Source organism: Micromys minutus (assembly GCF_963924665.1).
Source record: "Micromys minutus genome assembly, chromosome: 9".
Classification (NCBI taxonomy): Eukaryota; Metazoa; Chordata; class Mammalia; order Rodentia; family Muridae; genus Micromys; species Micromys minutus.
In genome coordinates this window covers 46,301,766-46,314,467 of record NC_137978.1, presented here as the reverse complement: position 1 = coordinate 46,314,467, position 12,702 = coordinate 46,301,766, and the positions used below count along the sequence as shown (strand labels likewise).

Sequence of the window (12,702 nt, the reverse complement as noted above, 5' to 3'; positions counted from 1 at the left end):
ATGGCTCAGAGGTTAAGAGCACTGACTGCTCTTCCAGAGGTCCTGAGTTCAATTCCCAGCAACCACATGGTGGCTCACAACTATCCATAATGAGATCTGATGCCCTCTTCTGGTGTGTCTGAAGATGGCTACAGTGTACTTGTGTACTTAATACATAATAAATAATCTTTAAATAAAGAAAGCTTTCTCCAAATATATATATATATATAAATAAAATTTGATCTTCATGCCTTAGCCACCCGTGTAGACATTGACTATATAAATCTGTACCACCAATTCTTACAATAAATTTCCCCATTATTTATTTTACATCCTGATCACTGTCCCCACCTCCTCTCAGTCCCCTGCCTCACACAGTCCCTCCCCTCATCCCCTATAGTAAATCATTTATAAAGGTCTCTTTCTAACTTCCACCACCTGGTCCTGGGGATCGAACAGAGGTCATCAGACCTGGTGGCAAACACCTTTAACCGCTGAGCCATCTGTAGATTGCAGCCCAACATATGACTGTGTAACTAGATAAGCGTCATCAAAAATTTGCCACTGGTAGATTTCTGAACCCTTAACAACCAAATATCAGTTTCAGAATCTGGTGTGTCAGGAATTGGGGTGTTGGTGGCACTGTGCAGATTCACCTTAGTCTGGGCTCTGAACAGTTGACAGGTTCACTTTGCCCATTTGATGACAGTGAATCCTGTCTGAGACACCTGGGCTCCGACGTGTGATAAACCGCAGTGTTTTGAACGTGCTGCACCAAGTTTGCTGTTCTTACGGAAACATTCTTCGCTTAGTTACACAAAACAAAGGCTTTTAGTGTTTTCCCACAGAGTTCTTCAGTTTGTAAAGATCAAATCAGTATCAATAGCTGAGGTGTGGTGGTAATTCCAGCACTTGGTGGCAGAGGCAAGCGGATCCCAGTGAGTTTGAGACCAGCATGCCCCCCCACAAGCTCCTTCAAATTAGTATTTATTAGGACTGTATTATGTTATAAAGTTTGATTTTTAAAATTGCTAGTTCAGGGGCTGGGAGCTGGCTCAGTAGGCAAAGTGGAGTTCAGATCCCCAGAACGCACATGAAAACCAGGAAGGCTTGGTGACACACAGAATCCCAGCTCCTGGGAGGCAGAGACAGGGAGGGGCTCCTAGGACCAGGCTGGTTAGCAAGACTAGCTGGACTGGGAAGTGCTGGGGTTGGTTTGAGAAACTCTGCCTCAGTATATAAATATATAAATACATAAGGTGGGGGTAATCAGGGAAGACACTGAGTATCAAATTTGGGCCTCCACATGCACATGAAAATCTCTCTCTCTCTCTCTCTCTCTCTCTCCCTTCCCCTCTCCCTCTCCTCCTCCCCCACTCCCCCTCTCTCTCACATACACGTATAGGAACGGGCACAGGCACAGCTGTTTATTGGAGTTTCAGGGGGTTATGAGCTACCTGACATGGGTCCCGGGAACCAAATACAGGTCCTCTGCAAGAATAATGCATGCTCTTAACAACTGAGCCGTCTCTCCAGCCCTTTAAGAGAATTTTTAATTGAAAAAAATTATATTAAGTCAAAGAGGTAAAAACATGAAAGACTCAATCTTATACAAACATATTGCTAACTTCTTTTGTTTCAGAAATGATGGGAATGGGCAGCCTTGCATTCTTTAATTAAAAGAAATAACATGCTATGTTTAGTGTACTCTTAAAAAATAATCACAGGTTCAGTTTATATAAAGGGGTAGTGGTTAGGTATCATTTATGAGAGAAGAAACGGGAAACAACCTAACTTTGCCACAAGAGGGTTAAGTAAATTACAGAACATCTGTAGTACTGTTGAAAGATTTACTGTAATCTGTTGTTAAGTGAAAAGTCAGTTCCACACAATAAGTCTTCAAACAAACAAACAAAACCAAGAATAACACCAAATATCCCTGCCGAGAACTCATGAGACAGAGTAGATCTCTGTGAGTTCTAGGCCAGCAGGTGCCACATAGCTAGACTTAATCTCAAAAACAACAGCAGCAGCAGCAAGAACCAAAAGTACTTTAGACTGAGGGACTAAGGAGATATTCAGTGGGTATGGGGACTGAGTCTGATCCCATGTAAAGGCTGCAGCACTGTGGTACCTGAAATCTCAGGGCTGGGGGCTTGGGAGGGTAGAGGGCAGAGACCGTGGATCCGAGGTGCTCATGGGCCAGCTTGGTCTACCCACAACAGTAAGTCCCAGGTTTAGTGAGAGAAAAAGGTGGAAGAGAGAGGAAGACATCTGAAGTCACACTCTGGTCTTCACAGGCTCAAACAAGCACGGATGAACCCCATGCACACAAAACAAAGATGCAGTAGGCTGAGGCATATGGTTTTGTGATATTTAATCATTTTAACCTAAAAAAGCAGCAACTATTATTAAACTTCATATGTGTAAGTGAAAATGTATGCGTGTATAAACTTGTGTGTGTGTGCCCATGTGGGAAAAGGTATTCAAAGAGAAAGTTTTACGTCAGAACCTTGTGGTGGTTACATTTCTGATTAGTGACTTTATGTGATTTATATTTCTCGTTTGCTACATTTATTCTTAACTGTGTTTTCTAGAATTCAAGTACTCCTAATAAAAATATCCCCTTAGGATGATATTCCCTTTTATTAATAGTAATTTCCATCTCCATATACTTTGTTTGGTTTATCATTTTTGTTTAAAAGGCCTAAAGTTGCCAGGCTTACACTCCTAGCTACTTATAAGGCTGAGGCAGGAGTATTACTTTGAGTTACAGGCCAACCTAGGCTACAGAGTTAAACCATAGGTAAGCGGCAGGATGGTTACCTAGCATTTGCGAGTCTGTAGTTTCAAAAAATAGCTTACAGTGTAAGGGCTGGTTTTTATTCCATTATGACCGTTCAGAACATTTTGCTGATGTGCCCAGCTTTTCAAAGCCTGCCTCAGATGAACATTCTCCATGAGCCCTATCACTGGGGCTTGAGGCCGGCTGCGTCCCTAATCCACCCTCGACCCAGATTTGAGCATGGATTAGACTCCATTTGTTCCCGTCCCCCTTCCTTTCAATCCCGTCCCTTCCAGGTCCCTGGTGGCCTTGACTCCCCTCCCTGACTCTTCACGCTGGTTACCCCAATTTCACTATCTCATTTCATCCTGTTTCATGCAGCTGGTGTTTGTGTTTGCAGGAGCTCAGTTTGCAGCGGGGAAGGATTAAGACCCCTTTCATACCTTTATTTATTTATTTATTTATAATCTTAGAGCTCTTGACCGCTCCAGGGGCTAACAGACAGCTAGCAGGGTCTATATTCCCTAGAAAGAAGCAAGAGGGTTGTATTGGGGAGTTAGTGATGGGGCTCAGCTGGCAGATGGGATGGAGATGGTCCCGAGGGACCCTTTCCTGGACCTGCAGCATGGCACAGTCATCACCCAGATGTAAGCATCGAGCCAATGTGTTTCTGCCTAGGAAATTAGCCCTAGAGATTGTGCTTGGGACCTTTACCCTTGGTACCTAATGAGAGCTTCCACAGGGTGAGCTGAGACTGGGTGTCTGGTTCGGCAGATGAGCCCAGGAGTAAGAGAGGTTTCTTTGTCTTCTTAGTGGGTGTTATTTATATCCCTAGTCCTCATTACGGGGTGAGCTCAGCTATACTCAGAGATAAGACACTTAACAGGTGATGGTGTACGCTGACAAGAAAATCTCTCCTGCACAGATAGAGCTTTACACATGCTTTCATCCCCAGCTAGGAATGAGAGACCAGTCAGTGTTGGAATCCAGGACTTTGGGATTTTAAAACTCAGACCAACAGATTTTGCTGTATGGTTGGGCAACACTTTGAATCTAGGTGTGATTTACACTGGCCTTGTTTCTCAAGTTTTCTGCTAGCCTAAGACCTATACTTCTTTCCAGGGTGATGATTCTCTAAGCATCCCCAAGGATGAAGTGCCATGGGCTAGGACACAGAGCATTGGGTCCACATTCTGAATGTCCTGGATAACATGGAGGAAATGATCTTTCTGGTGATGGGTTTTCAGTATCCATCCTACATGGTACCAGAATCCCCTGCTCGAGAGGCCAGAAGCGGTGGCATTAGAACTTGCTAATCAGACGCACTGCTGAACCTAGGAGCTCAAAGCAGGGAGCCAGGGTATTTAAAAACAAATGAACGGGTGCTCCTAGGCCCAGATCACTTAACCAGTTTGAGTCTTTTATTAATAAAACGAGGACAGGCCATTCACGGGTCCAAAAATATTTTAAATGGCAGCATTTCTCTGTGTGATAATGACGAAGTCCTTGTCCTCTCCAGCTTACAGTCTACTGGATCCAGACTACAACTTGAGGTATTTACAATCGTCAGTAGATAGGAAGCAGCGTGGCGGGGCAAACACTGTGAAAGACAGAGGAAGGCTGTGGGAGCGGGCTGTTCTAGCTAGTCTGGTGGTCCTCATCAGGTTTTATGTCTTCTGATACTATGTAAATGTCCTCAGACCTGATGACAGTTGACTGTTTATCTACCTACTATGCAGATATTTTAGTCTAAGTAGTAGTAACAGAATTAACACTGAACCACATCTTACTATGTCCTAGGCATCGTTCTAAGCTCTGCTGATCTATTCGTTAATTAACAAATTAATTGTTACAGTAACTTGAGGTGGGACTGCTGTCTTCCCTTTTTTATAGGTAGGTCTCATGAGGTCCTGACTGGCTTCAAACTTGTAGTGGAGGCTGGCCTTGGATTTGCCTAACTTTTGTCATATCCCAAGTGCTAGGGCTATGGGCATGTGCCACCACTCCCAACCTTTATTCTATTTTCATGGGTTCAGACACCAGGCACAAAGCAGGAAAAACAATTAGAGAGGGCCGAGACTGAGCACTGAATCCAAGCAGTCTGATTTCTGAGGCTGAGCCGAGATTGTGAACCGGCTTTGATTTTACACCAGTAGGCAGTCTAGCTGGCATGTGTGGGCTCTGATGTCAGGTTGCTTGGTTTCTGATCCTGGCAAGGGCTCAGCCTCTCTGCTTTGGTTTCCTCATCTCTCAAAGGAAATAGCAGGACCTGTCTTATCTTCTAAGTATGCGCTTCCAACAGAACCTTCTTTCTGCTCTGGAGGGAGGCAGCCTGTTCAGACATCAGCCTGGCAGGAAGTAGAAGGGTCAAGTGGCCTCTGAAACTTCTAGAGAGAGAAATATACTCGTGTGCACTTCTCAGAGCCACCCTAAATTCATCTGGAGACCAGATCGTAGAGGCTATATGTATAATTTCGTGGATGGCAGGCAGAAATGGGAGAATCTTAAATGAAGACAGAAGACAGGTGAAATCTTTGGCATGGTCTCAACACTGAAGATTCCATTTCAGGTCTTAACATAGCTGCCAGGAAGGTAAAGTCACACTGAATGTCAGGGTTGGAAGGGAGCCTTAGAGATGGTCATGCTAGTAGACAGGTAAACTGAGGCTCTGAAAGTGACTTACCTGAGGTTACTAAACGAAATGTTTCCTTTGGGGTAGATGCATCTGGTCAGCAGCATCTACGTGAATTCCGCCTTCCCCGAGACCCCCAGATCACGGCTTCTTCCCAAGCCCTCCATGGGGAGAAAGGTCTCACCTTCGTTCTAGGCACTAGGGGCCCCATTCTTCACGCTCGTGCTTCGGGAGACCAGAACCTCCAGGTCTCCAGCCCCAGCCCGGGTTCGACTTGCGCGTGCGCGCAGCAGCTAGCCCCTTGCTCTCCCCTCCCCTTCCCTTCTCCCTTCCCCTCCCCTCTCCTTAGCGCTCTAGGGGAGGGGGAGGTAAGACGCGGGGAGCCCGAACCGGGCCTCAGCCAATGCTCTGGCGGGCCGCGGGCCCGGCCCCCTCCTTCCCTCCGGCACGGCCCAATAGGAATTTACTACAATGTTGTGGCGAGCCGGGGGGGAGGGGCGCGGGCGGGCCGCGGGCCGCGCGGGCCTCGTCTCGCGGAGGAAAGGCGGGAGGGCGCGCGCCGGGGCTGCTCGCTCGCTTGCTCGCTCTCTCTCTCCCTCGCTCCCTCCCTCCGCCGGCGGGTTTAGTCAGCTAGCCTGCAGCCCGCCAGCCCGGGAGCCGCAGAGGGCCGGAGCCTCGGACGCCGGCGCTGCCTCCTGCTATTGTTCGTCGGGCTGAAACTGCGGCTGGCGCGGGAGCCCCGGCCCGGAACCCCGGGTGAGGCGAGGCGAGATGGCCGCGCGCGAGCCGGTGGGGGGGGGGGCGGCGGCGCTGGCCCCGAGGGGACGGTCCGGGCGTCCGCGGCGCCGCCGCCGCAGCCTTTGTCTCCAGCCTCCTTGCAGGCCCCGGAGCCGGGGCGCGAGCTCACGCGGGGAGTCGGGGGGCTGGAGGTGGGATGCGGCCTGAGGAGCCCGGGGAGGGGGCGGCGGCCCGGGCGCCGCCGAGGAGAGCGCGGTGGGGGGGCGCGTTTCAAAGTTAGGCGTGGGGTGTCTCCCCGCGGAGGGGTCCCCAGTCCGCGCTGGCCTGTCAGTCACCGTGCGGTGGGCGGGAGCCCTGGCAGGAAACCAGGTGGGCAGCGGTGCGGTGGACCGCGAAGGTGCTGGTGCCGCTGCGGAGCGCAGCGAGCCCCTTGGTGATGGGGAAGCTGGGCAGACCCGAGAAGTCATTCGAGGGCGTGGGGAGCTTCACAGCACTCCCAGGCCTTCCCGCCATAGACCCTGCATCTTAGAAAAATCCAATCCAATCTCAGAGCCCTTCCGATCCAATGATTTGCTCCGCGATCTTCAGGGTCCCAGCGAGCCAAGGGTTAATGCTATTCTCTCAGTTCCGTGACCTCCTTTTTCAGTTCGCGCATCTGTCGGCTTGGAAATCTTTCCCTGGCTTGCTGGGCTGCCTGTACCTGTGGAGATTCTGGAGCTAGGCTCACCCTCTCGTTTCATTACCAGGTGGATCCTCCTGGAGGGAGCTTCTGCCCAAACAGGTCGTCCTCCCCGGGGATTGGCGGTCCCTATAGAGAAAGTGGTCTCACGTGAAACAAATCCTTGACGAGCTGGTTTCTGGCCACAGGACGGCAGTTGCCATTCTGTTGATCCATCCTTGAACTGTACTGAGACAAAAATGACTAGTCTGTAGAGACTAAGGTTTTCTGTGTTTTTCAGAGATGCTGGAGGTTTTTTTGTTTTTTTGTATTTTAGTATGGGTGATTTCACAGTTGCTATTTTGTCCCTTCTGTTTTTAGGGAAAGTTGCAAGAAATGGTTACGTTTGTGTCTTGCGTTGGTATAGTGAGTTTATACACTCCTGGGGATAAACTGTACTCCATGCAGTTGCTCATTACTGTTTTCCTATTCTTAGTCCTGGCAGAATATTTGCATTTGGTTTGATCCTTTTAGTGAAGCAGGGTATACATATCCTTTATGTAATCCTTTTCATCTTAATTTTGCTCTTTTTTTGAAGAAGTTTATACTTTCCCCTCTTTTTCTTTCTCCCTCTTTGGGGGTTTGTTTGTTTGTTTGTTTTTTTAAAGACAGGATCTCTCTATGTAGTCCTTGCTATCCTAGGACTCACTATATAGACCAGGCTGGAGATGGCCCGCCTTTTAAGGCATATAGCATCATGGCTGGCCACTGTCCTATTCTATACGGCACCATAGCCATCATACCTGGCTCAACTTTAACAGATTTGAAATGTCTGTATCTGGCTTTCTCATTCCTTAGTTAACGGTTGGCCAGTGTGTATGCTTTCTGTCTGTTTTGAGACAGGGTATGGTCATAAAGTTCAAACTCAGTGTGTTTCTCATAGCGGCCTTCAACTGCTGTTTCCTTGGCCTCAGGCTCCTGAACGTTAGGATTATAGGCAGAGGTTACTACCACCCAAGGGTTTATGGGCTTTAAAATTATTTAATTTTATGTCTGTGTACTCTGTATGCCTGATGCCTTTGAATGTCAACAGAGGGGCATTGGATCCTCGGGCACTGGAGTTACAGATGGTTGTTAGCTAACATGTGGGTTCTGGGACTTGAACTCATGTCCTCTGCAAGGGCAACAAGTGCTCTTAACCACTAAGCCATCTCTCCAGTTGCAGAGTTCATGATCTTTTTCAAACAAATCCATATGCTGAGAGACAGTGCACTTAAGATGCTATTTATTTGTTTTCCTTCTGTTCTTAAGAAAGCTTCTGAGTTAAGTTGTTCTAGACACTAAGAGCCACGAGCGAGATTCTTGGATTTTCTGCAGATACCTTATTATCAGATTGTGTATGCCGGGTACATTTGGAGGTCAGAGTAGGGGTACCATCCTGTCATCAGATTGGGATCTAAAATATGCTACCTATAAGTTTTGTTGGGATGGATGGAATTTTCTCATTATTTTTATCTTTAAAAAATAATTTATCTTTACTTTATGTGCGTTGGTGTTTGCCCCCCTGCAGGTATGTCTGTGGGATGGTGTCAGATCTGGAAATGGAGTGACAAACAGTTGTTAGGTCCTGTGTGGATTCTGGGAATCAAACACAGAGTCTCTGGGAGAGTAACCAGTGCTCATAATTGATAAGTCACCTCTCCAACCCCATCCACATATTTTTTTTTGAATATATAAAATTGGTGATCATGTCATGATTTCATGTGGTTCTGAAATCAGTATGTTTAGAGTCAGTCTGTTAACTTGTTATCTAAGGAACAGGCTGGTGCTCACTGGTAGAGTTGCCAGTGTACTTTTCCAGGAGTCTTACTGGATTTATGATTGTCAAATGCATGTGCAGATTTGGACTCATCACTACTTCTATAGGACACATTTTTTCCCCTCCAGGTCCCAGGGCATGACATCAGTCGTTTTGTGAGGTGAGCAATCACAGTTTCAACCACTCTTTTCTTATGAATGGTTTTGATTTTTTTTTTTTTTTTTTTTTTTTTGGGTCTGGGTAAAAATCTGCAAAGATGAAATTTTTGCAAGGATTTCCCCATTTTGTTGATGAATTACAGACATTACTTATGAAATAATCCAGAATTTACTAGATGGTAGTGCTTTGATACGTTTATGATAGCTTTTAGCTAGAGGGAAAGCCGGATGCCAAGGGTATGTGTTATTTTTTGTTAGTTATATTTCCTAATGTGTCACCTGTGCTGTGGCTTTGCCATGTGGTTTTTTTTTAATTTTTTATGGAGCTCATGGTGTGTTTGGTAAAATGCAGTATAACTGTTACTGTGGAGAGCACACTGAGTTAGATTAGTATTTTGGTTTCCTCGGCTGCTACTTAATGAATGCACAGTGAGAAGGATAAAGGGAAACTATAGCAATGAGTACTGTTCAGAATTTGGAGGCATTAGAAACGAGAAGATGAGTGATCTTATTCAGAGCAAGCTTGCTGATGCTTCAAATACCGGTTCTAGGTGTGTAGTGAGGGAATTAGATTATGATTAAAGTTTGTTTACACTTATTTGAATTATTTTTATTTAAATAAGATTTCAAACACCTTGAAGTGTTTAGGGGAAAAAAAAACCCAGTAATTATTTGAGAGTAAGAAAACACACTGTGTGACTAGATTATGCTAAAAATGACTTGAGGGGACTTTAGGTTGTGAGCCTAGCCTTTAACGGCTGAGCCATCTCTCCAGCCCTTGAGGGGACTTTTAATATCTCTTACATATTAATCGTTGTCAATGTTTTCCAAGGTAGTTGAAAGTAAATATCCAGCCCGAATAGAGAAACTGGGGGTGTGATGTGCAAATACTCCCTCTCTCTTTATAATTGATTATTACCTCTAATGTCCTTTCATTATAGAAATTCTAGCATTGTGCTCATTTCATTATATTTTGAATTTTGTTTTTATTTCGTGTGTGTTGAGTGTTTGCCTGCATGTATGCCTGGTGTCCACAGAAGAGGGTATCAGATCCCCTGGAACTGGGATAACCTGTTTGTGAGCTGCAGTGAGGGTGCCGGGAACCAAGCCAGAGTCCACTGTACAAGCAGCCAGTGCTTTTAATTACGGAGCCATCTCTGCAGCTGCTTATTTTTGTATTTTTTAATCTACTATTTCATTTATGAAAACCACTTCTGTGTTTTTAGTTGTTTCTTCATTGGCTCCGAGATAAATGCGTGCGGATTAGACGTTGTTTACTGAATTCTTGCTCTTTACCCTCCATGTCTGCGGATTTTTAGAACCACTTCCTTTTCGCTAATCTAGATGCTTTCCAGTCGTTCTTGATTCCCAGAGTGATCTGTGTAGAAAGGCAAGAATTGTTTTCAGCTCTGTAGCATGGAGCTTAGGCATGCTTACAGGAGTCTTGGCCAAGGAATTGGAAGGGGAGGGAGGATTGGCTGATGAAATGGGAAAACTGTGATCATGAGTTTATGTTGATAAAATAGAAAATTAACCAGTAGCTGCCTCATAACTGTTAGTTGCTCTCCATCCATGGCCACTCATTTGTGTGGGTGCCGGGGATCCAAAACGCAGGTCCGCACACTGTACCCAGGGAGCCTCCTCTTCAGTCTTGGAGCATTTGCTTAATTACCAGAAATGCCACATGAAACTGGTACTCACAGTGAAGTCATAGGGGTGTGTTTGAGTATATATATATATAATTTTTAAAAGAAATGCTATTTTAGCTTACATGCCAAGTAAGGTGTGTGTGTGTGTTTCAGTACAGAGTTTTTCTGTGTGCTTTAATTTACCAGTTTGAAGCACTACACGAATTCACATGACGGGCATTTCACCTTGCTAATGCACTAGATACCCACCCCTCCCATCCCTTGTTTTTGGCCATATGGACACACAGGCAGACTGTCAAGGACTCCAGGTATTTAAAGCCCTCAAATTTTACCTGGCAGTCATTTCAGCATGTCAGAGGGACACATGAACACAGCCCTACAGCGAAGGCTTTCTCCTTCCTTTTCGCTTTCTTTCTGTTTCTTGCCCATTCTCTCTCTTTTGAGGGGTGGGGAAGTGATTCAGAGAATTGACAGTGTTGCTCGCTTCCTACCTGCAGGGTCCCTCCAGTCCTAGTAGTATTACGTAATTACATAAACCCTTTTTTGCATGGTGTCATATGATATTGTATATATGTCCTCCCACTCACATGTCTTTAGAGTAGTTTCTTTCCATCTGGTATTGGAATGAGCTCTTTGTTAGGTTATTTTTAAATCTTCCAGCTTTCTTGGTATTCTCAACACTCAAAATAACACAATTGCTCTGGGAGGCGAGAACATCCACATAGTCTATTAGTAGCTTTTTTCAGTGGAAATGGAAGCAGTATTTTATTTTTAAAACCATACCGTGTTCCTTACAGGCAAAACATGAGTTTTATGTTTCCATAGTCTCTGATCGTTTTGTAAGGTAGAAAAAAGTCCGCTGTTACCAAGTAGATAATATTAAAGGAGACATACTTAGGGCCAGGAAATCCAAAGGTATCTTTTTCTTCGAAGGTTTGTTGTTTTGTTGTTATTCTTTTGAACTCTTGTAGCATTGCATGTTCTTTGCCAGATATATGATACCGGTACTCAGCTGTCAGCTTCTAGAGAGCACAGGATTAGTAGTATCCCCTTCCCCCACAGATAGGGTTTAGTGTATTAGCTAGACCTATAACTGGGTGCAAACAGTGATATGAATGTCAGGCTAATTAAGATTTAAGACCTGTGCTATAATTCTGTTTCTAGATGTGTATTTCTTTCTTTCCTTCCTTCTTTCCTTCATCTGTCCTGTATATCTTCTTAGAAAGAAAGTTGGAGAAGTTATGGCACTTTGTACTCCCAAAACATTTTGCTATATATTTCTGAAGACTATGCTGTTATCCTACATAAGGATAACATGTCTTTATGTACCTAAAATGGTAGCAGTGTTCCACAGTACCAGTCAATACACAACCCACATTCAGGTTCCCCGGTTAGATGTTTTTTTTTTTTTTTTTTTTTTGTTTTTTTTTAGTGATGTGCTTGTGTCTGATGCGTTTGTGTGGGTGCATATACAGGGGTCCAAGACAACGTTGTGGAGCCAGTTTTTCCTTTTTCCACTTTTATGTAGTTTCCAGGGATTGAACTCATGTCTCTGGACTTGCAGTGCAAATGCCTTTTTTATCCTGAGCCGTCTCGGCAGTGGTCGTTAGACTTTTAAGCGTAAATATCTGGTCATGTTTTCTTTAATCTAGAACAGGATTTACCTGTGTAGTTTGATAAGTCTCAGTGCCAGCTGGTTGTAGAATGTTCTATTCTGAATGTACTTGATTGTTCCCTTGTGGTTGTGTTTAATTTGTTCTTCTCTTTGTTTTGTTTCCTATAAACTGGAGATTTATTTCTGTAGGCTTGATTAGACATAGGTTAAACATTTTGGCAAGTCTTCTGTGTGACGTTGTGCTCCTTGTTTTGAGTCACATTGGGAAGTTCATAATGTCAGGCTGTCCCACAATTAATGCTGCTAATTTTGGTCACCTAGTTAAAGTAGTAATTGACAGATTTCTGTGTAGTGGTTTATGATTTTAGTATTTGTGGAGAGACTTTGACATTGTGAATATCCTGTTTCTAATTACCTTTTCCCATTGGCTTTAGCCATCCATGGATCCTTGGGGGTTACAGATGTTGTTAGCTCTTGAAAATGAATCTGAAGATTTAAATTAGGAAAGAAAAGAAAGATAATGAGCTCTGGTCGCTGGTCTAATGCTCAGGTTTCCCCCGTTCATGCTAAATCTGGTTCCTTATATTTCTCCTCCCTGATTTGTTCCTAAAATTAGGCTTACAGGATTATAGTTTATTTGGAGTAGAGCATAACCACTGGGGTTCCTAA

General features: G+C 44.8%; 1 protein-coding gene across 14 annotated transcripts in view; it reads left to right on the top strand.

The window, feature by feature from the left end:
* Window positions 1-12,702, top strand: part of EPB41 (erythrocyte membrane protein band 4.1) — a 145,036-nt gene that overhangs the window by 17,758 nt on the left and 114,576 nt on the right. For 2 of the 14 annotated variants that reach the window (XM_080921117.1, XM_080921118.1), the window contains exon 1: window positions 5,984-6,152. The exons of 1 other annotated variant lie outside the window; for it this stretch is intronic. The gene's annotated coding sequence lies outside the window, so the exon portion shown is untranslated. Of the gene's footprint in view, window positions 1-5,981; window positions 6,153-12,702 lie in introns of those variants that run through there. 11 more of the 14 variants (XM_080921122.1, XM_080921119.1, XM_080921115.1 and 8 more) reach the window with 10 other exon arrangements.